The sequence below is a fragment of the Scyliorhinus canicula genome, chromosome 2 (assembly GCF_902713615.1).
Source record: "Scyliorhinus canicula chromosome 2, sScyCan1.1, whole genome shotgun sequence".
NCBI classification, from domain to species: Eukaryota; Metazoa; Chordata; class Chondrichthyes; order Carcharhiniformes; family Scyliorhinidae; genus Scyliorhinus; species Scyliorhinus canicula.
This window is the reverse complement of record NC_052147.1, coordinates 184929690-184951140: the sequence shown is the minus strand read 5'-3', so window position 1 is coordinate 184951140 and position 21451 is coordinate 184929690. Positions and strand designations below refer to the sequence as shown.

The 21451-nt window shown below is 47.2% G+C and overlaps 1 protein-coding gene across 1 annotated transcript in view; it reads left to right on the top strand.

Moving 5' to 3' along the window:
* Window positions 1-21451, top strand: part of LOC119961822 (collagen alpha-1(II) chain-like) — a 223418-nt gene that overhangs the window by 53305 nt on the left and 148662 nt on the right. The window lies entirely within an intron of this gene.

Below are 21451 nucleotides of genomic sequence, written 5' to 3'. Positions count from 1 at the left end.
ACTAAAAAGCTTTTGATTTACTTCATATTTAAATTTTGAATACTTAAGTTATTTTTTAAAAAATTCATTAATGGGATGTGCGCTTCGCTAGTTTGGCCAGCATTTATTGCCCATCCCTCGTTGCCCTTCAGAAGGTGGTGGTGAGTTGCCTTCTTGAACTCTGCATTATTTGAGGTGCAGGTACACCCACTGTGTTGTTAGGGAAGGAGTTCCAGGATGTTGCCCCAGCGACAGTGAAGAAATGGCGGTATGTTTCCAAGTCAGGCTGGTGAGTGACTTGGAGGCGAACCTCCGGGTGGTGGGGTTCCCAGGTATCTGCTGTTCCTGTCCTTCTAGGTGTTGGAAGGTGTTGTCTAAGGAACTTTGCAGTGCATCTTGTAGATGTTGCACAAGGCTGCCATTGTTCGTCATTGGTGGAGGGTTTGAATGCTCATGGAAGGAGGAGCAATCAAGTGGGCTGCTTTGTATAGAGTATTGGATTGCATTCCTGACTTGCGCCTTGTAGATGTTGGACAGACTTTGGGGAGTCAGGAGGTGAGTTACTTGCTGTAGGATTCCCAGCTTTTGACCTGCCCTCATAGCCACAGTATTAGTCCAGTTCAATTTCTGATCAATGGTAACCGCCAGGATGTTGATTGTGGGGGATTCAGCGATGGTAATGCCATTGAATGTCACGGAGTGGTGGTTAGATCCCCTCTGGTAGGAAATGGCCATTGCCTGGCACCTGTGTGGCGTAAATGTAACTTGCCACTTTTTAACCCCAGCCTGGATATTCTCCAAGTCTTGCTGCATTTGGACACGGACTGCTTCGTTATCTGAGGAGTGGCAAATAGTGCTGAACATTGTGTAGTCATCCCCACTTCTGATTTTATGATGGAAGGGAGGTCATTGCTGAAGCAGCTGAAGATGGTTGGGCCTGGGACACTACCCTGCGGAACTCCTGCAGTGATGTCCTGGAGCTGAGATGATTGACCTCCAACCACCACAACCATCTTCCTTTGTGCTAGGTCTGACTTCAACCAGTGGAGAGTTTTTCCCTGATTCACACTGACTCCAGTTTAGCTCGGGCTCTTTGATGCCATACTTGGTCAATTGCTGCCTTTATGTCACCTCACCTCTGGCATTCAGATCTGTTGTCCATGTTTGAACGAAGAAAAGTAAATTAATAATGTAATCCTAATTGTGTAACAACATGTTTAGAAGTTTATTATCATGTTTGTAACTTCAAGCTAATATATTCCCTGAACAAATTCACTAATGTTTGTGTCATTCCTGTAGCTTTGAACTACCAAACAATGTTATCACAGTGGCAATTTAGCAAGCGAGATTGCTGATATCAGTATCAAACAATCATATTCTTTCCAAAATAGCTGGTAAAAGTCTTCAAGTGCTAATTGGCTAATATTGGTATTTTTTATTACAGGTGTTAGAAATTTAGCTAATATACTTTTCTAACAATGTACCTTATAAAACCTATCAATTTCAACACAATGTTTAATAAATTAACCAATACAAATGTTGTCAAATCATCTCTTTATAATAATAGTGATCTTCATTAGTGTCACAATTAGGCTTATATTAACATTGCAATGAAGTTACTGTGAAAGGCCCCGAGTCACTACACTATGGCATCTGTTCGGGTACACTGAGGGAGAATTCAGAATGTCCAAATCACCGAATAAGCACATCTTTTGGTACTTGTGGGAGGAAACACACGCAGACAAGGGGAGAATGTGCAGTCTCTGCACAGGCAGTGACCCAAGCCAGGAACTGAACCCTGGTCCCTGGCGCTGTGAAGCAACAGTGCTACCGTGCCACCCATAATTGTGGGTTCTAACCTTTGCACAAAAAGGGTTTCCATATTTCCTTGAAGGATTCACTTGTTATGATATTGGAAAGAAAACACTTCCATGAAATCAATACTATGGGCAGCACGGTGACACAGTGAGTTTGCAATGGGGCCTCACAGCGCTGAGGACCCAGCCTCAATCCTGGCTCTGGGTCACTGTCCGTGTGGAGTTTGCACATTCTCCCCGTGCTTGCGTGAGTTTAGCCCCCACAACTCAAAAGATGTGCAGGCTAGGTGGATTGGCCATGCTAAATTGCCCCTTAATTGGAAAAAAAATGAATTGGTTACTCTAAATTTATTTTCAGAAATCAATACTACGAGCCCATCCATCCAGGGATTGGAAAAAAAGGCTTTGACAAAGGGTCATCTGGACTCGAAATGTTAGCTCTTTTCTCTCCCTACTGCCAGACCTGATATGATTTTCCAACATTTTTCCAACATTGGATTTAGGAATTGAGTCAGACTATTTAATTCATTTTATGCAATCCTGTGGCAATTTGCAAAGGAGAAATGGGCATCTGAGCATTACAGTAGAATTTCAGTTTGTAATCTTTGACAAAAGATGTTTTCTTTTGGGATCCAACTGGTCACCCTGAAAACAATGGTACCCCTGGCCCACCTGACCCACCAGGACCACCGGGAACACCCAGCATTCAAGTAAATGAACCATCTCAATGCATCTTCAACTACAACTCATTAATCAGATGGTCAAAAATATTCATTATAAAATTAATCTTTTCAGGTAGGTATTACAATCCTGGACCAGATCCCACCAGTTGCTAGGATACTGGACAAAGACTTGAACATTTTATTTAATTTTGTAAGACTGTGAAGAAAGGATACTTTGTTCCAAGAGTGATTCTCACAAGCAGGGATATGGCATATTGAAACAAACTTTACCACTGCCACAGTATTAATAACTTTTACATAATAAATACAAAAAGCTTCCAATGCTGAACAATACAATGTCACAATAACCCTTAACTGCTATCTTTATCTCCACTCAAACAACACCCATCTCAGGGTAAAATTCACGTTTAAATACAGTGAGTAGACTCAGGAATACTTGCTGCAAAGGGATGCATTGGAAATCAATTTGAGAAAGAGTGATCCTCCAGGAACCAGCCACAGATTCTTAACTGAGTCAAACTCGTAGTTAAACTGCCAGCCTTTCCAGAAACTGCTGTTCTATCCTGGGGCGAAATTCTCCGACCCCCAAGAAATGTCGGATGGATCTTGTGGGGTGGCGGAGGAATGCAGGTCCTCCTTCAGAGAGGCCAGCCTGCCGATCGGTGGGCACCGATCGCGGGCCAGACCCCTTTTGAGGCCACCCCAGGTGCAGGATCCCCCCCCCCCCCCAGCCTTCCCGTGCTGTTCCCGCCGGCAGCGACCAGGTGTGGATGGCGCCGATGGGAACCTGTCGTGTTGGGCAGGCCGGTTTGGGCCGGAGAATCGCCACTCGCCATTACAAACGGTGAGCGGCGATTCTCCCAGCGGCCAGCCGTCCATCTCACTGCGCCGGTTTGGGAGGGTGGGAGAATCGCATGCGGGTGCCGGGGCAGTGTGGCGGAACTTGCTCAGCGCCCCAGCAATTCTCCCACCCGGCGTGGGGGAGGGAGAATTCTGCCCACTGCCTTTAGACCAGCTGCTTCTGTTCTGTCCCCAGTCAAATCTCTACTGAACTCAAACTCCAGAAACTGCTTCAGCCTCTGGTTCCTTCCATTAACTACATCATCTTACTGTGCACCTCTATCTCCAGAAAGCCTAGTTGAAAGAGGCCGGGTTCCCGCCGGTGTGGTTCACTCATGGTTCCACCCGGTAGGCACTTGGAGTGGCGGTTCCAGAACCAGTCCGTGGCAGCCCTTGTGGGGGGCAGGGGGATCCGTCACTGGGTGGGGGGGGGGGGGGGGGGGGGGGGCAGGATGGCTAGGCTCGCGATCGGGGACCACCAATCGGTGGGCGAGCGCGATCTGGGGGAGAGGTCCATATTGTCAGGGCCGGCTTGATGTGTGGATCCGCCTTGTGTGGGACCGCCGCGTGCATGCGCGGACCCGCGGCTGAAAGTGCAGGGCCTCTTATCGGCAGCCGGAGCTGCGAGGACTACTCCTGGGCCCTGGAAACACCCTTCAAAACAGAGAATCACTGTGGACTTTCTCCAGGAAAGTCAAGAGTGATTTGCGCCCATTTTCTCACAGGCGTGGGGACATAGCCTCAGTTTCAGAGAATTCTGCCCCTTATATTTGAAATTCCTACATTCCTCATATAGGTATAACCAGGTTAGGAGGTGTGAACTGATGTTTTCCGTTAGGATCCATCTGGTAACCCTGGAAACAATGGTATCCCTAGCCCACCTGATCCATCTGGAACACCCAGCATTGAAGTAAGTTAGCTGACTCCTCTCTTTGTCCTTCTCCTGGGTTAGGTATAACACTGTTCATTTTTTTTAAAGATCTGGGGCGGGATTCTCCGTTTGAATAAAGAACAAAGAAGAACAAAGAAAATTACAGCACAGGAACAGGCCCTTCAGCCCTCCCAGCCTGCGCCGATCCAGATCCTTTATCTAAACCTGTCTCCTATTTTCCAAGGACTACTAAGACTAAGTGCTGATGCCGGGACAGAATGGACGAGTGATCCACAGTTCCGATGGGGATATGACTGCCAAAGCCATTCAGGACATGCTAATAGGCCAGCTCTCGCGCCACGTGGAACAAGGGCAATTCCAACGCATGTCGGCATGTGATTCGCTGAAGCTGGGAATGTCACATGAGCGCCTGACAAGCTGCATATAAGCACTCCACTCCCCACACACTGTCATTCCAGCCAAGAAGGTGGTATGCTGGACACCAGCCCAGACGTTTGCGGACGCAGAGCTCAAGGTATTGCTGGATGCTGTGGAGAAGAGGCGGGTCACACTGAATGGCCTCCTTCTGCACTGTCGGGATTCTATGATCCTCACCTCTGTGAAAGGGTTTCCAACTTTCTCAACAGCACCTAATTTTTAAGTCTTGGCTCTCCGGAACTCACTCTTTCAGCTTCAGTTTGGACAGTTTGTGATTGCTGGGCCTCAATCAGCCTATCACTTGCATCAGCCCCCCATCAGAATCTCTGAAAAAAGGTTTCAGATAGTCGTTCTGTAAAGTCATCCACTTATGGTGCCAATTTAGCCTCTGATGATTGGCCTTTTTTGGCCATCGACTCGATTATTACATACAGGGAAATAGCCAGGTCCCTCTTCCTGTAACTGCTCTGACTCCTTGACCTCCCATGGTCTCTGCGGCTATTGGGAAAGCCACTGATTCCATCCCTACTAAGTCATTTTCAAAGAGAAAGTCAACCCTGTCCAAAGGTAAATGATGGACAATTTCCATGGTTCCCAGCCCAGGCATTAGGGTCAGGATTCTCTCAGTCCAGCCCGGGCCGGAGAATCGCCGGGATGGGCGCGAATTGCGTGATGCCGGTCCGCCGATTCCCAGGATGGGCCGAGTGGCCACGCAAAAATCCGAGACCCACTGGCACCGTCCACGTCTGCTCTTATGCGGTGGGACCTCGGCGTGTATGCATCCGGGGCCAGCCTGGTGGGGGAAGGGGGGGTCCAACCCGGGGGGGGGGGGGCCTCCGCTGTGGCCTGGCCCACAATTGGGGCCTACCGATCGGCTGGCCGGCCTCTCGGGATGGGGCCTCTTTTGTTCCATGCCGGCCCCTGTAGCCCTACGCCATGTTGCATGTTGCATCAGGGCCAGCGCGGAGAAGGGAGCCACTGCACATGCGCGTGTTGGCGCCGGTCCCACTGTGCATGCGCAGACCTGTGGCACCTATCTGACGCCGGGATAAACAGCTGGTGTGGTGTGGGTCACTCCAGTGCTGTGCTGGCCCTCTGTAGGGGTCAGAATCACTGCTTCTGAGGGCACGTTGACGTCGTTGAGAAACGCGACGGCGTTTACGACAGCGTCAACACTTAGCCACAGGATCAGAGAATCCCACCCTAGGTTCCCTCCAGGTCCACCCGATACAAAGGTCTGGATATGTACTTCCCCCCTCACTCTTCACTAAAACCTTGGCATTCAATGAACGCACTGGTGAAGAGGTCTTTGTCTTTCCGACCAAAAGAGATTGGGTTATCCCTGTATCCCAAATTCTGACTATACTTATACCTGCCGCACTTGAGGTGTACAATCTCACTTCTCCTTTAGACAAGAAATCCCTGCAACTCTCAGGGATCTTGTTCACCTCACCACCACCCACAGTGTTGTTTTTGCCATGACTTATTGCCAGAGTCAGAGCCATACCTTTGTCTCCTGAGCCCTTGGTCAGGACTCCTCTTGGTGTATCTCACCAAATCCTGCAGGCTTGCCCCATACTTACTAGCAATCAGCAAAAAGGTGTCCTATCTTGTTGTGATGAGATAACATAGGCTTCTGGGCACCTCTCCTATTCTCAGCAACATCTCTTCTTATCCATGGAGGGACGCACTTTGCATTGCAGCTTCCCCTTCTCACCCCTGGTTGTTTGCCTTCCTTTCATCCTCTTACCTTCTATCATTCTGGGGCTTGTGGAAGTGATAGAAAAGGGGTTTCCCTAGAGTTAATATCTTGTGGACAAGATCATAATCATCAAGATTATAGTCAAGTAAAACCCTGTGGATACAGGGTGATATGGTGAATGTGGTAATGTAAAGAAAATTGTGAGGGGTAGAGCTAGAATAGACAGAATTCACCTGTTTCTCTTGGTAGAGAGTTCAAAAAGCAGGAGTCATAGATTCAAGCTATGTGGCAGGAGGATTAGATGGGACATGAGGGAAGACATTCTATTGCAGATGGTGGTGGATATCTAAAATGCGCTGCCCGAGCAGTTGGTGGAGGCAAAGACCCTAAACTATATTCAAAAGTATCTGGGTCTACTCTTTAAGTGCTGTAAACTACAGGGCTATGGGGCCTATGCAGGAAGGTGGGATTAGAAAGGGTACCTGGGTGTTTTGGGATCAGCATGGTCAAGACGGGCCGAATGGCTCCCTTCTGTGCTGTATCATTTCTATGATTCTATCAGCCACCGCCTGCTCTGTCTCGCTTTTAAAACCTTCTGGTACTCCATGTAGAGATGTGCGGCGTATGTTTTTCAATTCTTCAAGGAGAATTACTTCTCTGAGCCTTTCAAAGATGCTCTCTAATTTAAGTGCTCCCATCCAGCAGTCGAAGCAAGTTGTAAGTTTGCTCGGTATGTTTTCTCAGGATTCGGAATTTCTGTCTACAAGCTTCAGGCACAAACTCACCAGCACTCAGGATAACCTTTCACCATCTCTGACATTTCTTGAGTAAATTTAAATATCTCTGTACTTGGCCCTGCTTTGGGGGCACGTCTCTCCCTATCAGTACTTTCCCTGTGTCTGGAGACACTACCCCTACTTTACAGATGTTTTAGTTAAAATGTTCTTTCTTCCCTCTGTTCCTGCCTCTCTTTTTTTTCAAATCCCTTTCTTCCTGTCCTCTCTCCTGGAATTTGAGCTCTAGCCTCTTCGGTTCCAACTGTATTTCTGTTAAAGTGTGTCTGTTTCTGGTTCTACACTTACCTCTACTTATTCCAATTCAATTTCAAGATTGTTGGCCACGAGTTTTTGAATTTCTTGTTTCCTGGCTTTCGGTCAAAATTCTAACATCCATTGTCTAGCCATACTTTTCATTTTGTCACGGACAATATGCTTTTAAATTGTTCCAAGTTATTTCACTTTGTTCTAAAAACACACTTCAAAAGTGGATATTTTTGGTTAGTATGGAACCCATCTCGTGCACAGAAAAACTGCATCAGCATTTTAAATGATGTCTGAATTAGGGCCCGAATCGGCGAGGCGGTGGTGTAGTGGTATTGTCATTGGATGAGTAAACCAGAGACCCAGAATAATGCTCTGGGGACCCGGTTCAAATCCTGCCACTGCAGATGGTGAAATTCGAATTCAGTAAAAAACAATCTGGAATCAAAAGTCTATCGATGACGTTGAAACCATTGTTGAATGTCGTAAAATCCCATCAGGTTCATGAATGTCCTTTCAGGAAAGAAATCTGTTATCCTCACCTGGTCTGGCCTATATGTGACTCCAGATCCACGTCAGTGTGGCTGAATCTTAACTTCCTCCTCAAGGGCAATTCGAGATCGGCAATAGATGTTGGCACAGCCTGCTACGCCCACATCCCATGAACAAATAAAAAGAAATTTACACTCCCCTGGCAAGTTTTGAGGTGGGTGTGGAGTGTGAAATTGCCTGGTCGATCCTGTCCATCCCAAACCAGATGTGATTTTACAGTGGGCAGGGCCTCGGATGGGAAACGCACCCTTGCCTCTCTTAAGGCCCTTCAGTGGCCACTTAAAGCCTACTTAAGGGAATTTCCCCACCCATCCTCAATTTTCAGGCTGGCAGGCACCTAATGACTGAAGGTGGGAAATAGAGAAAGTTCTTGTCCTCAATCGCAGGAAGGAAGGAAGCTGGAGTGGGGGGCGGGGGGCTGCCTCTAACACAAGGCCCCTTCTGACTGGGGGCACTGCCCTCTCACGGACCCGAGACCTCTCACCCTCCTTCCCCTCTCAGGCTACCCCCCAACACTGTTTTTCCCGTCTGCCACCATACTTAATGCACAGAGGGAAAATCATACTCTTTCCGCAGGCATCAGGGATGTTCCATGAAATGCGTGTAAAAACGTTGAAAGAGTGCACCCAGGTTGTGCAATCCTGCCGTGGAGGCATTGGTCCAGATGATGGGCAGTGGTAGTGAGATTAGAACATAGAATGCCTGAAGTGCAGAATGAGGCCATTCAGCCCATCATGTCTGAACCAAACCCTCCAAAAGAGCATTCTACGGACGCCCATTGATCATGGCCAATCCACCTATCCTGCATATCTTTGGACTGTGGGAGAAAACCAGAGGAAACCCACACAGACACAGGAGGAACATGCAAACTCCACATAGACAATCACCCAAAGCCGGAATTAAACCTGGGTCCCTGGTGCCGTGTGACAGCAGTGGTAACCACCATGCTACCATGCAACCCCTGCAATTCTCTTTGCCCCATAGGCAGACATCCCTCCTGGCTACAACTCAACCTGTGGGGAGAATAAATATCCAGAGCCGAGCTCCTAGGACTTGATTATAATACCAAAATAAGTTCAATGACTTTATCCAAGTTCTCTAGGTTAAAACACTGCACCCTGACTTTCTACGCAACCTTACAATGCCTTCAGTTTGATTATTCACACTGCTCCCCTCCCCGATTCCTTTTGCATACCTACAATAACTGAACCACAACACTATGGGCTGAATTCTCCATCGGGATTCTCCATTTTGCCGGCAACCTGGGGGGTTTCCCGAGCGGGAGGGGCTGCCCCACAATGGGAAACCCCATTAACCAGCCGGCAAAACGAGCATCCCACCGGTGTGCTGAACCAGAAATCTGGAGCGGCGGGATGGAGAATCCATCCCTTCATCTTTCATTCTCCTCATATTCACATGCTCTCCACCCCCTACTCTGACCACTATTTCAACCCTCAACTTCCCAAACCTGCTGCCTGATCTATAAACAATTCAGACTCATTCTCTATATACCTTGTAAAGATGTCAGTGACACACACACTTCATTTTTGTTAAATTAGGTCATACAAACTATTAGATATTAGACTTTGACGACTGGAGGCTGAGTCCATTGCGGCATCTTCTCCCATCAAAGAAAATATGCTTTTTTTGCCACGGTGACTAGCAATTCTGTGTCGTGTTAGTAACCCTGGGGTAACACGGACTGCAACTGGATGCAGTTGGACTGGAAAACAGACACCAAACTTAGACGTTGGTTCAATAAGATTTATTGAACTTCTGTAACAAGGCACACAGCTTGCTGTGGGTTCACACTCTACTACTCCAAGTATACTAACTCTAACCAACTAGACCAAGCTAGCCCTGAGCCACGTGTAGAAGGTGCTAACTAATATATACACCCTGACTGTCACTACAATTGTCAGCAGTAGAAAGAGGCAGAGTGCTGATGCCTCGTGAGTTTTATAGTGGGAAGCCCCCCTCTAGTATTCTGTCTTGTGATTGGTTGTGTTCTGTCCTGTGTGTTGATTGGCTAACCTGGATTTCTATCACTGCTTGTCTTTACCTCATGATGTGTATGAGTGCATATTATGACATTCTGAAGGAGACATTGCACAGAGTTTCTTCACACTATTGCTCTCTTTTTCCTTCATGTGCTATATCAACCACTTAGTCACCTGCTCTCACTTTATATGCAAAGCTAACACATGGCTCACTCTTATATTTTTCTAGCAGGGAAAATGTGGAATCCCCTCTGCCCCATCAGAAGATGAAGGAGGCCTACCCAAGACATACACCATCATTCAATCTGACCTTAACAAACACCAGCTCAGAGACTGCATCATGTATACTTTAAAAGATAGCTCGATAAGGATACTTAACATGATGAATCATGGGGCATAATTGACAAAAGCTGGGGCTGGCAAAATGGATGCTATTGTTACCACGTCATTGAATGGTGAGGATGCAGACATAATTCTCGCAGAGAGGACTCGGATGAATACCTGAAGGATCAGGCTGATGGGCAGATACCAGGAAGTACCAGTGAGTTTGTAGTGGCTCATAGCATGGAAGAGTCCAGCTCTAACTTGTGTTCGGCTTTAGCAGAGCATGGAGACCAGCTGTTTGTCATAGAATAAGCGGCCAGCTCCATCAACACGACTTTGTGGTGAATATCATAGGGCCTATGTCACTGCTATGGCAGCTTTTGTGGCTGCCAAGAAATGTCAGACATCTGTGGTCTTGGTTCTTGCAGCCAATGTTACTAAAGTATGAACAACTCTTCAAGTAATCCATACATATCTCAACTTTTCACGCTGTGCCTTGTCTTGTGGATGCCTTGGCCTGTCTTCCTGCTCTGATGTAAGTGGTCCTCCTGTGGCTGCTAACCTTCAGTGGGGGAGACTTCAGGTGGCCTTGAAGAGTGCCCTTGAGCACCCTATGAGGACCCTGTTTTGGTCCGCACCATCTTAAGTGTGGGGGACAGTATTCTGGGCCAGCTGGATGATAAGAAATATCAGGGGCACTGGCAAAGTGAGAGTGGTGAGAGGGTGAATGCTGGCATCCTGTGAGAGGACAGCAGGTTTATATTCCAGAGAGCTCTGTCTGGCAGGCAGCAGTTCTTGAGAATCTGAAAGTATAAATACACATGGTGAGGATTGGGGTAAGGGGAACATGGTGGTGAAAACAAAGAGATATGGTTACATAATCTGCAGCTTGTATTTTTTTATTCTTTGTTCTTGAGATGTGGGTGTTGCTGGCTGGACCAGCATTTGTTGACCACCTTTGAACTGAGTCGCTTGTTCGACCATTCCGGTGGGGGGCAAATAAGAGTCAACCACATGCTTTGGGTCTGGAGTGACATTAGGCCAGAGCGGGTAAGAATGGAAGATTTCCTTCCCTGAACAACATTAGTGAACCAGACTTTTAATTCCAGATTGATTTCATACTGTATCATGAGATGAGGGAGAAGTAGGTTTTGAGGAAGGTGCATAAGGCAAGGACATACCACCAACTGCTCTCTTGGATGGTCTCAGGGATGTTGGTCACACTGTATCCGCCAAGAAGGCCCACATGTCTTGCAAGTGAGAGAAATATCAGGCTGGATTCCCCGGTCTCCCTGCCATGTGTTTCTTGGCGGCGTGCCATTCGCTGGCAGTGGGCTTCTATCTTCCTGCCGCCAGTCAATGGGAATTCCCATTGAAGCCACTCTACACCTCCAGGAAACCCGCAGACAGGGTGCGGAGCCTGTACTGATCTCTACATCTGTACATACATCTGCACATACACCAGGGACTGCAGACAGATGTAACAGCCACAGCATCACTAGAGGGCAGCATCAGAGACAGGTATAAAGGGTCCAGCCCAAGGGAGGATCCACCTCTTTCAGAAGCAGAGGGCTAGTGAGCAGCAGCAGACAGAGACAGCTCAGCATAGGCAGTTTACCTTAGCTTCACTGGTCATACCTCTTGACTATATTATATCTAGTTAAGCTCTGGAAACAGATTAAACCCATTGAATAAAGTATTTGTGTTAACTGGAAGTCTACAATCTTTGTTCAGACTGAGAGAATAACATATGATACCAGGAGTGATTTCAGAAAGCTAGCTAGACACCAGCAAGAGAAGAAAAGCTTAAACCAGATATTCGACTGTGGAAGACTTTGCAGCAAATGGATCCTCGACGACTAACTGATTTGATGGAACTTGTTGGAACTCCATGGCAGCTGGAACCAACTGGCAATTTAAGTTATAACTGGAAAATATTTGAACAGCTATTCCAAATATTTATCACAGCTAATGATTTAAGCACTGCCTCTGATGCAACGACAATAGCCCTACTACTCTCAACAGGAGGGCATGAAGCTAGAGAAATCTATAATTTAATTACTTGGAAGGTGAGGACAACACCAAAGTAGAGGTTACACTCAAAGAATTTGCTAAACGCTGTAACAGTCAGCCCGGTGAGATGCTGGAAAGATTTAACTCTTGTCAGAGAAACGGAGGGCCCATCTCTGATTTTATTGAAGTCTCAAGTTAATACCACAAGGCTGTGATTATGCTGATTTCAGAGCCACTGTGATAATGCATCAATTAATTTCTGGATTATCTGATAAAAATTTGAGGGAAGAACTTTCACAAAATAAGTATCTAACTCTAGAAATCGCTGTACAAAAATGCCCTCCTTATGAACAAAAACAAAATCAGTATTTTGAGTCTCTACAAACACAGAATCATCATTTAGAAAACAAAATTGGTAAAAATGGCATGAACACTCACAATGAAGCGGAGGCAGGGTTGAATCAGAGGAAGACGGAGGATCTGAGCGGCAGCCATCTTGAGAAAGGAGCCGCACATGCTCAGTTGCAAAAAGAGGGCACAGTGCAGGAAACTCAGTGTGCGCATGGGCAATCGAGTCTTACGCATGATGTCACGAGCGTCATGACGTCAGAGGACCAGGACCACAACCACTTAAAAGGGAAATGCACGAAAATGAACAAAAATAAATTTAAAGCTTCAAAACCCAATTTTCTTGCCTCAAAAGACAGAACAATGCCCAAACTTACACCAGCAGTTGAAAATAACTTTCACAACATCCTGGAATGAGCAGTTAACACCACCCTAGAAGATGATATGGTCCTTGTAGACGACAACTCAGACAAAGATTTCATCTTGGGAGATGGCTACCCCAGTACCAAATCCGAACCGCAACTAGAGGTGTTGTACCGTGAGGACCCCGACGATGAGTTCTTCGGAATGGGGAATCTTCAGCCCAGCAGATAGGACATCCCGACTCGTGAGTTCAGGATTATGCTGCGATCTGACGCCAGAGAGTGGTCTACGCACCACGAAGGGTCCCAGCCTCCACACAAGAAGATGATTTGTTCATTGTACATGAAGAGAACGAACACAACTCCGAAACAAAAAGCGATGATTTGTCCAATGAACAATACACACAATACTGCTCATACATGGCTGAGTTATTCGGAGATCCAGATAACAGCATCAGCAACACAGTTGAAAAGCTCAATACGACTCTTTTCCTGGTAGATGAATCCAATACCATGGTGCCATGGCAGATCGTCGGTACATTAGATGACAGCAATACCCAAGACAACGACAATGTCACACAGAGAGCACAGAACAACTCCGTTGAGAGAGCACAGATTGACTTTACAGCGAGAACACTGCACAGCTCCACAAAGAGAGTGATGACAGACTCCACAGAGAGAGCGATGACAGACTCCACAGAGAGAGCGATGAAGGACTCCACAGAGAGGCGATGAAGGACTCCACAAAGAGAGCAACGCAAGCCTCCACAAAGAGAGTGAGCAAGCCTCCACAGCCAGCTCAGTGACAGACTCAAAAATGGAAGCAAGCAAATACTTCAGAGTGAACGCCATACATGTACAAGACTATGAAGATCTATCAAGCTTATTTGAGCCACCAGAAGAAGACACTGAATGTCTACCCACTGTATGTAAGGCAAGTGACGAAGAAATCACAATTCCCATACAGGATGTGCAGGATAACAGCGAGACTGACATATCTCAGCTCGTCTGCACAGAAGCACTCAATAATCAGAGGATGGCCACCCATGAGTCCAGAGAGACCATGTCAATTGAAATCCTGAAGATTTTGACTCCAGATGAGGAGCACCAAGAGTCCAGAGAGACCACGTCAATAGAAATCTTGAAGATTTTGACTCCAGAAGAGGAGCACTACGACCCACAACAAAATGAAATTGTGAAGATTTTGACTCCAGAAAAGGAGCACAAAGAGATCACAGATGATTCAAATGAACCTGAAATGACTCCAAAAGAGGAGCACCAAGAAATCAATGATAATTCAAGTGAACCTGAAATGACTCTAGAAGAGGAGTACCAAGTAAGCAAAGAAGAGGAATCGAATCCACCATAAATGACTGATGTCACCAACATCAATGCGACATCAGATCATTCTCACAATTCTCAAGAAGATACGCTCAATGTAGCAGATACCACAAAGGACACTGATACCAATAACTGTGACAATGACTCAAATCATCCACATGGCACACTCATTGAGCACAAGAAGAACAACAAAAGCCGCAAGAAGCACAGCAGAAACAAGAACAACAACAGCAACAACAAAAACAACAAGCAGGACAAGAAAAAGAACAAGAATACAAGCGAAAACAACAAAAACAGAATCAACAAGCCCGACAAAAGGAACAACAAGAACGACAACAACAAGAACGCCAACGAAAACAACCAAAACAGAAACAACAAAAACAACAACAACGACAACAAAAACAACAAAGACAGAAATGACAGAAACAACAACAATGAAACAACGACCTGTACAGCATGGTACAACTCTGCACGTGAAGGACAATGCCACAGCACACTGCAAAACAATGACAAGACTACAAACACGCCATGGCATGATTAAGATTCTCACAAATTCACATCTGCTCCAGAACAAACAAGCAAAACAGCTTTCACGAATGATGACATACAGAAGCAATACCACAAACACAGGAAAAAGTCGAGGTCAGACAACGGTGCGACACAGAATTGCTACCCCCAATCACATGGAACAGGGGAAAAAGGTGTCCACATCATTAAACGACTCATCAGCAAAGCAGCCGAGTCACGTTCCGACATCAACCTAGCTCTGTTATTGTACCGAGCAACCCCATTGAGCTCAGGACTGTCACCAGCGCAAATGCTCTTCAGCAGAGACATCCAGACAACCCTACCAGCAAAGCAATTCCGAGACCCCGGCAACGCACCGGTTCTCGATGACATGCGGGCACTATGCTCCAAACAAAAACTATACTACGATCAACATGCGATCCCACTCAAGCCACTGACAGTAGGTGACACCATCAGAATCAAGGACCCAGAAGGCAGATGGTCTGAGTCAGCTACGGTGATCAGGCAGGAGGCACTGCGGTCCTACATTGTTAAATCGTCTGCGGGAGTACTTTTGCGCCGTAACAGCCGGGATCTATTAGAGATTCGACCTACAATGCCAGTATTTCCCACACTGGACTTGACCAAGTCCATTTGTCCACAGGACGCTCCTCTCCACACAATGCCAGACAGTACTCTTGATGACATCAAACCATCATCCCTACTACCACCGTTAAGACGCTCCAGCAGAAGCCGTAAGGCACCGGACCGGCTAGATTTGTAACGACACTTCAACACACGCACAAGACGAATATGGACATTTATCACGATGGACTCACAACACAGTTAATTGTTTCTGTATTACTTTTATCATTTTCACAGTGTGCAGATTTGCATATTCTCACCACTTGTTATGCAGTTTTCTTGAGGCCAGTCCAGAAAACATGTTTAATAAAAGGGGGGATGTAGTGATCTGTACATCTGTACATACATCTGCACATACACCAGGGACTACAGACAGATGTAACAGCCGCAGCATCACTAGAGGGCAGCATCAGAGGCGGGTATAAAGGGTCCAGCCCAAGGGAGGATCCACCTCTTTCAGAAGCAGAGGGCTAGTGAGCAGCAGCAGACAGAGACAGCTCAGCATAAGCAGTTTACCTTAGCTTCACTGGTATACCTCTTGACTGTATTATATCTAGTTAAGGTCTGGAAACAGAAATAACCCATTGAATAAAGTATTTGTGTTAACTGGAAGTCTAAAATCTTTATTCAGACTTAGAGAATAACATAGAGCCTGCAGGAAAACAGAATCCCAACGACCGGAGAATTCCGGCCATCGTAGTGAGCATCTGATAATTTGATTGGACGAAGTACCTATCAGCTGAATAGCTAGACGTAGGTGGAAGCTGTAAGGTGTCAGTGGGAAGTTTCCAGTCGTGGTAAGTATGTGAGGGTGAAGTGGAGCATTTCAAAGTCAGACATGAGTCCTGATTGCAGATGAGTGAGCCATTGGAGTGTGGTGTCCTGAGCACCAGTATATGTGAGGTCAGTGATGCAGCTGGTAGAATGTAGATGTTTGAAGATGTATCCACTGATCTTGACCACTTAGAACATAGAACATAGAACATTACAGCTCAGTACAGGCCCTTCGGCCCACGATGTTGCACCGTCCTGTGAAACCCTTCTAAAGTCCCTCTACACTATTCCCTTATCGTCCATGTGCCTATCCAATGACCATTTGAATGCGTTTAGTGTTGGCAAGTCCACTACTGTTGCAGGCAGGGCATTCCACGCCCTTACTACTCTCTGAGTAAAGAACCTACCTCTGACATCTGTCTTATATCTATCTCCTCTCAATTTAAAGCTATGTCCCCTCGTGCTAGACATCACCATCCGAGGAAAAAGGCCCTCGATGTCCACCCTATCTAATCCTCTGATCATCTTGTATGCCTTAATTAAGTCCCCTCTTAACCTTCTTCTCTCTAACGAAAACAGCCTCAAGTCCTTCAACCTTTCCTCATATGATCTTCCCTCCATACCAGGCAACATTTGTGTAAATCTCCTCTGTAACCTTTCCAATGCTTCCACATCCTTCCTATAACGTGGCGACCAGAACTGCACACAATACTCCAAATGCGGCCGCACCAGAGTTTTGTACAACTGCAACATGACCTCATGGCTCCGAAACTCAATTCCTCTACCAATAAAAGCTAACACACCGTACGCCTTCTTAACAACCCTCTCAACCTTCTATCCAGGTCCTCGAGGCCAGATTCCTGGCATTGATTTCTTGGACTATCTGTTCACACTGCCTTGACAGTGTCCATTTGGAAGGGTAGCAATGTGTGTTCATGATGTTTATCCCTTCGATCAGACATAGTGTACCACAATCCCTAATCTGCCCAATGAGGTTAATTGACCTCACAGTTCATACAATAAAATAAATCAGGCTCATCGCAGTAGACAGCCAACTGCATATATATATTTTATTTCCACTGGTGAATCATATGTGAAATGAAAAGAGTTAATGTAAATCACAATGCTCCATTGGTTTCAGGCTAGATTATTATGTGTATAAGAATGTGAAAGAGAAAAATATTCAGTTGGTTCATTCCATAGATCTTCTACTGTCAGTTCTTGGATTCTGACCAACTTATCTCCTGAGGACATTTTTTGAATTTTTTCTCTCAATATTTCAAAGATATACCTTGCACAGCTCATAAATTTTGCCTGACGTTGCACTTATTACCTTTATTATGAATTTATTACCTTACTTGGTATCACATATCCACTGTGGCTTCGGAACCATCATTCTTCAAAGCCCATTAATCACCTTTATCTGTCCTTCTAAGACAAATTAATTTTTTTAAGGTAGGTATCTTGACCTTTTTCAAATGTAGAAATAAACACATTAACTGTTTTTGCTTCGCTAATATAACTACTGCACCGTGCAAAAATGCTTCCAGGTCAAACATGAAATATTGCAAATATATCTTTGAATCCATAGGATCTGTGCAATTATATTCTACACATTCACATAATGGGTGACGTGGGGTTGTGCCGGTTCCTCCAAAAGGGAGGGGGTAGCATAATCGCAGAATTCTGCAGGTTTACTGAAGGCGTAAAGGATTCTGTTGTGGACTATCCAGGGGTGCTCTTGGCCATACTGAAGTGTTAACGCTGGACGATGACCGACAGTTCAGGGTTGTGATGATCTGCCACTAGGGCTTCTAGATATGAGAATGACCTCTAATCTGGACTGGCAGAGTATGCCAGGCTCTTAATCACACTAAAAGTGGGCATCCCACAGGCCATCAAGTGGATCATGGTCTGGTGCTCATCCTCAACAATGGTCTTGGCTATATTGGGACTAATCTTCTATATCTACATCGAATGCATCTAGCTTCCCAAAATGCGGCAGTGTAACGGTGGGCAAACCATTCTCCAGAGTCTGTGCAGAGTTGGCCAAGTACAGCGAAAATTGCTTCATCTGCAGCTCCACTTAAACTTCTTCACCAACATTGAGTTCACAGAAGCAGCTACATGGGGAAGCGCTGGGAAGGAAAGGTTTACTTACAGAGATATGAAAAGAGTATGTACATAGGTCCAGGATGGGCCGACCGTACCGGTTCACACTCGAGCTGGGTTTAAATACTCTGATTTCCTTTCCCGCTGATAAAAGAGCTCTGCCCCTCAGTGGGGAAGCTTGTACTCCACGAGACATGGGGAGTACCTAATCGAACCATCCTCGTGGGTCCCATGTGGGGTACTTATCAAATGAAATGGTTACAAAATATCTTACTGTGAAAATAGTAACAACAAAGGAGAGAATTGAACCAACATATTTTATTAGCTAAATTTATAATATCTGAAGCCAGAATGAGGAAGACTTGGAATGAAGGAATCATTTGTGTTGGCACCTTTGACAGGGGAAGCCAAAACATTCCGGGCGGAATTTTCCTTTTTCCCCAAAGTGTTGTCTCAGGCGAAGAAAGTGGTGTGCAGCTCACCAACTACACTGCCGGCTTTTCTCAACATATTTCCAACACTTTGTGAAAAAATGCGAAAGTCAGTTCTGCGGCGTCACATTGGCGGGCCAGACTCTGAAAGAGACCCGTCAGCAATGTCAGCCTTCCAGAGGTCAGTTGCCATTTTTAAAGGGCATCCAGACATAACAGAACTAAAAATGAAAACAAAGATTCTCCCCATGTGCACAGGGAACCCTCCTTCTGCGCAAATGGGGAAACCCCCTCCCCCCCGCCGACGTACATGGGACAAACCTGACCCCACAGACACAATGAATCAGCTCCCCCTCCCCCCCATGGACCTCCCCAAAGGAAGCCACCCCAACACTGCCACCGGAATTGCCCTTGGCACTGCCCTTTGGCACTGCTCCCTAGTCCCAGAGGGCAGTGCAGGGGAAAATGCTCAGTGGCAGTGCCAATGGGCAGTGCCCAGGCACTGCCAGAGTACTCAGAGTACTTCCCGTGCATGTCCCTCTCCCCCCAGGTTCCCGTCGCCTGGTTCAGCTCGTTCCTGACCTGTTGTGAACCTTGTTGACGTGACATTATGTCGGCAAGGGGGGAAAATCCCAAAGAAGAGGGACCATATAGCGGGAAAGCTTACTAATAACACTAAAATGTATTTCAATGGCAGGATACCCAGGATGTCATTGGTGAGGGAGGAGGGACAATTAATACGTGAGGTCTCAATGGGGAAAATCTAATTTTTCCGCTCTTCCAGGTTTGTGCCCCCTTCGCCATTTGCATCCACACCAAATGGGGACGCAAAATCACTGCCTCCACAACCAATGGATTACTTTTAAAGCACTGCTGTGTGGCCAAATTAATAAATGACTAATTAATAAATAAATGGTTTTTTCAAGTGTGTTGATTGAAGAGCTAATGTTGATCAGGATACCTGCTCTTCAATGAGTCACATTTGGCCTTTTTCACACTTGCCTAAACAGGCAAACATTATGGGCGCGATTCTCCGCACCCGCGGAAAATCGCGAAGTCGGCAACGGCCCGACACGGCCCATTTCCCGAGTTATTCACGTCCGGGAAATGGGCTAGGAACGGGGCCGCGTCAATCACGTGCGCGATGACGGCGGACCGCGGCGACGCTACGAACACGCCCACGTGACGCCGCCCGATGCCGTAAAAAGGCGCGGGCGAGCACAGAAACTGTAGGCCAGGATGTCGGAGCTTGGGAGAGCAGCCCTGCAATTCATTGAGGCTGACGTGGAGACGCTGCTCGAATCAATCGAGCAGAGGAGGGGCATCATCTGCCCACATAGAGGGCATCGCCACCCTGCCAGCACGGTGCGCCAGGCCTGGCGTGAGGTGGCTGCTGCCGTCAGTGCTGTGGGGCAGACCCCTCGCTCTGCAGACCAATGTCGGAAGAGGATGCACGACCTCACCAGGGCTGCCAGGGTAAGTGTCAAGAGGGTGCCCCCGGGTGACAACCATCCCTCCCCCCTTTACTTAATCACTAACCCCGCCCCCCCTCCGGCACGGGGGGTGGAGGGGGATTGGGGCAGAGTGAGTTGAGGGTGGTTCACAAAGTAGTCACAGACCCAGCGCTCTGGCCCCCGTGGAGAGATGCAATGGTCTTATTACAACTTGACCCCCAAACTGTGCCAGTATCTGAACGGCCTGCTGATACCTGCCGTATTGGAATGATCTACCTATGCCCCCTCCCCCAACAGGACATGACCGCTCACAACACCTGTGAGCGGAACAAGACTGGAGGGGGTTCGCCCATCCTGCACCCCCTCACCAAATTTGAGCAGAGGGCACTGGACCTTGTTGGGGGATCTGCCACCCGGGAGCTGCAACAAGTGAGACAACCCTGCATGACAAACACCCCCCCTCCCCCACCTTCATAGAATTTACAGTGCAGAAGGAGGCCATTCGGCCCATCGAGTCTGCACCGACTCTTGGAAAGAGCACCCTACCCAAGGTCAACACCTCCACCCTATCCCATAACCCAGTAACCCCACCCAACACTAAGGGAAATTTTGGACACTAAGGGCAATTTATCATGGCCAATCCACCTAACCTGCACATCTTTGGACTGTGGGAGGAAACCGGAGCACCCGGAGGAAACCCACGCACACACGGGGAGGATGTGCAGACTCCACACAGACAGTGACCCAAGCCGGAATCGAACCTGGGACCCTGGAGCTGTGAAGCCATTGTGCTGTCCACAATGCTACCGTGCTGCCCCTCTGTCCCTTCACACACCCTGCCCACTTGGACACCTCCCCCATCCTCTGTCCCTTCACACACCCTGCCCATTTGGACACCTCCCACATCCTCTGTCCCTTCACACACTCTGCCCACTTGGACACCTCCCCCATCCTCTGTCCCTTCACACACCCTGCCCACTTGGACACCTCCCCCATCCTCTGTCCCTTCACACAACCTGCCCACTTGACCACCTCCCCCATCCTCTGTCCCTTCACACACCCTGCCCACTTGGACACCTCCCCCATCCTCTGTCCCTTCACACACTCTGCCCACTTGGACACCTCCCCCATCCTCTGTCCCTTCACACACCCTGCCCACTGGAACACCTCCCCCATCCTCTGTCCCTTCACACACTCTGCCCACTTGGACACCTCCCC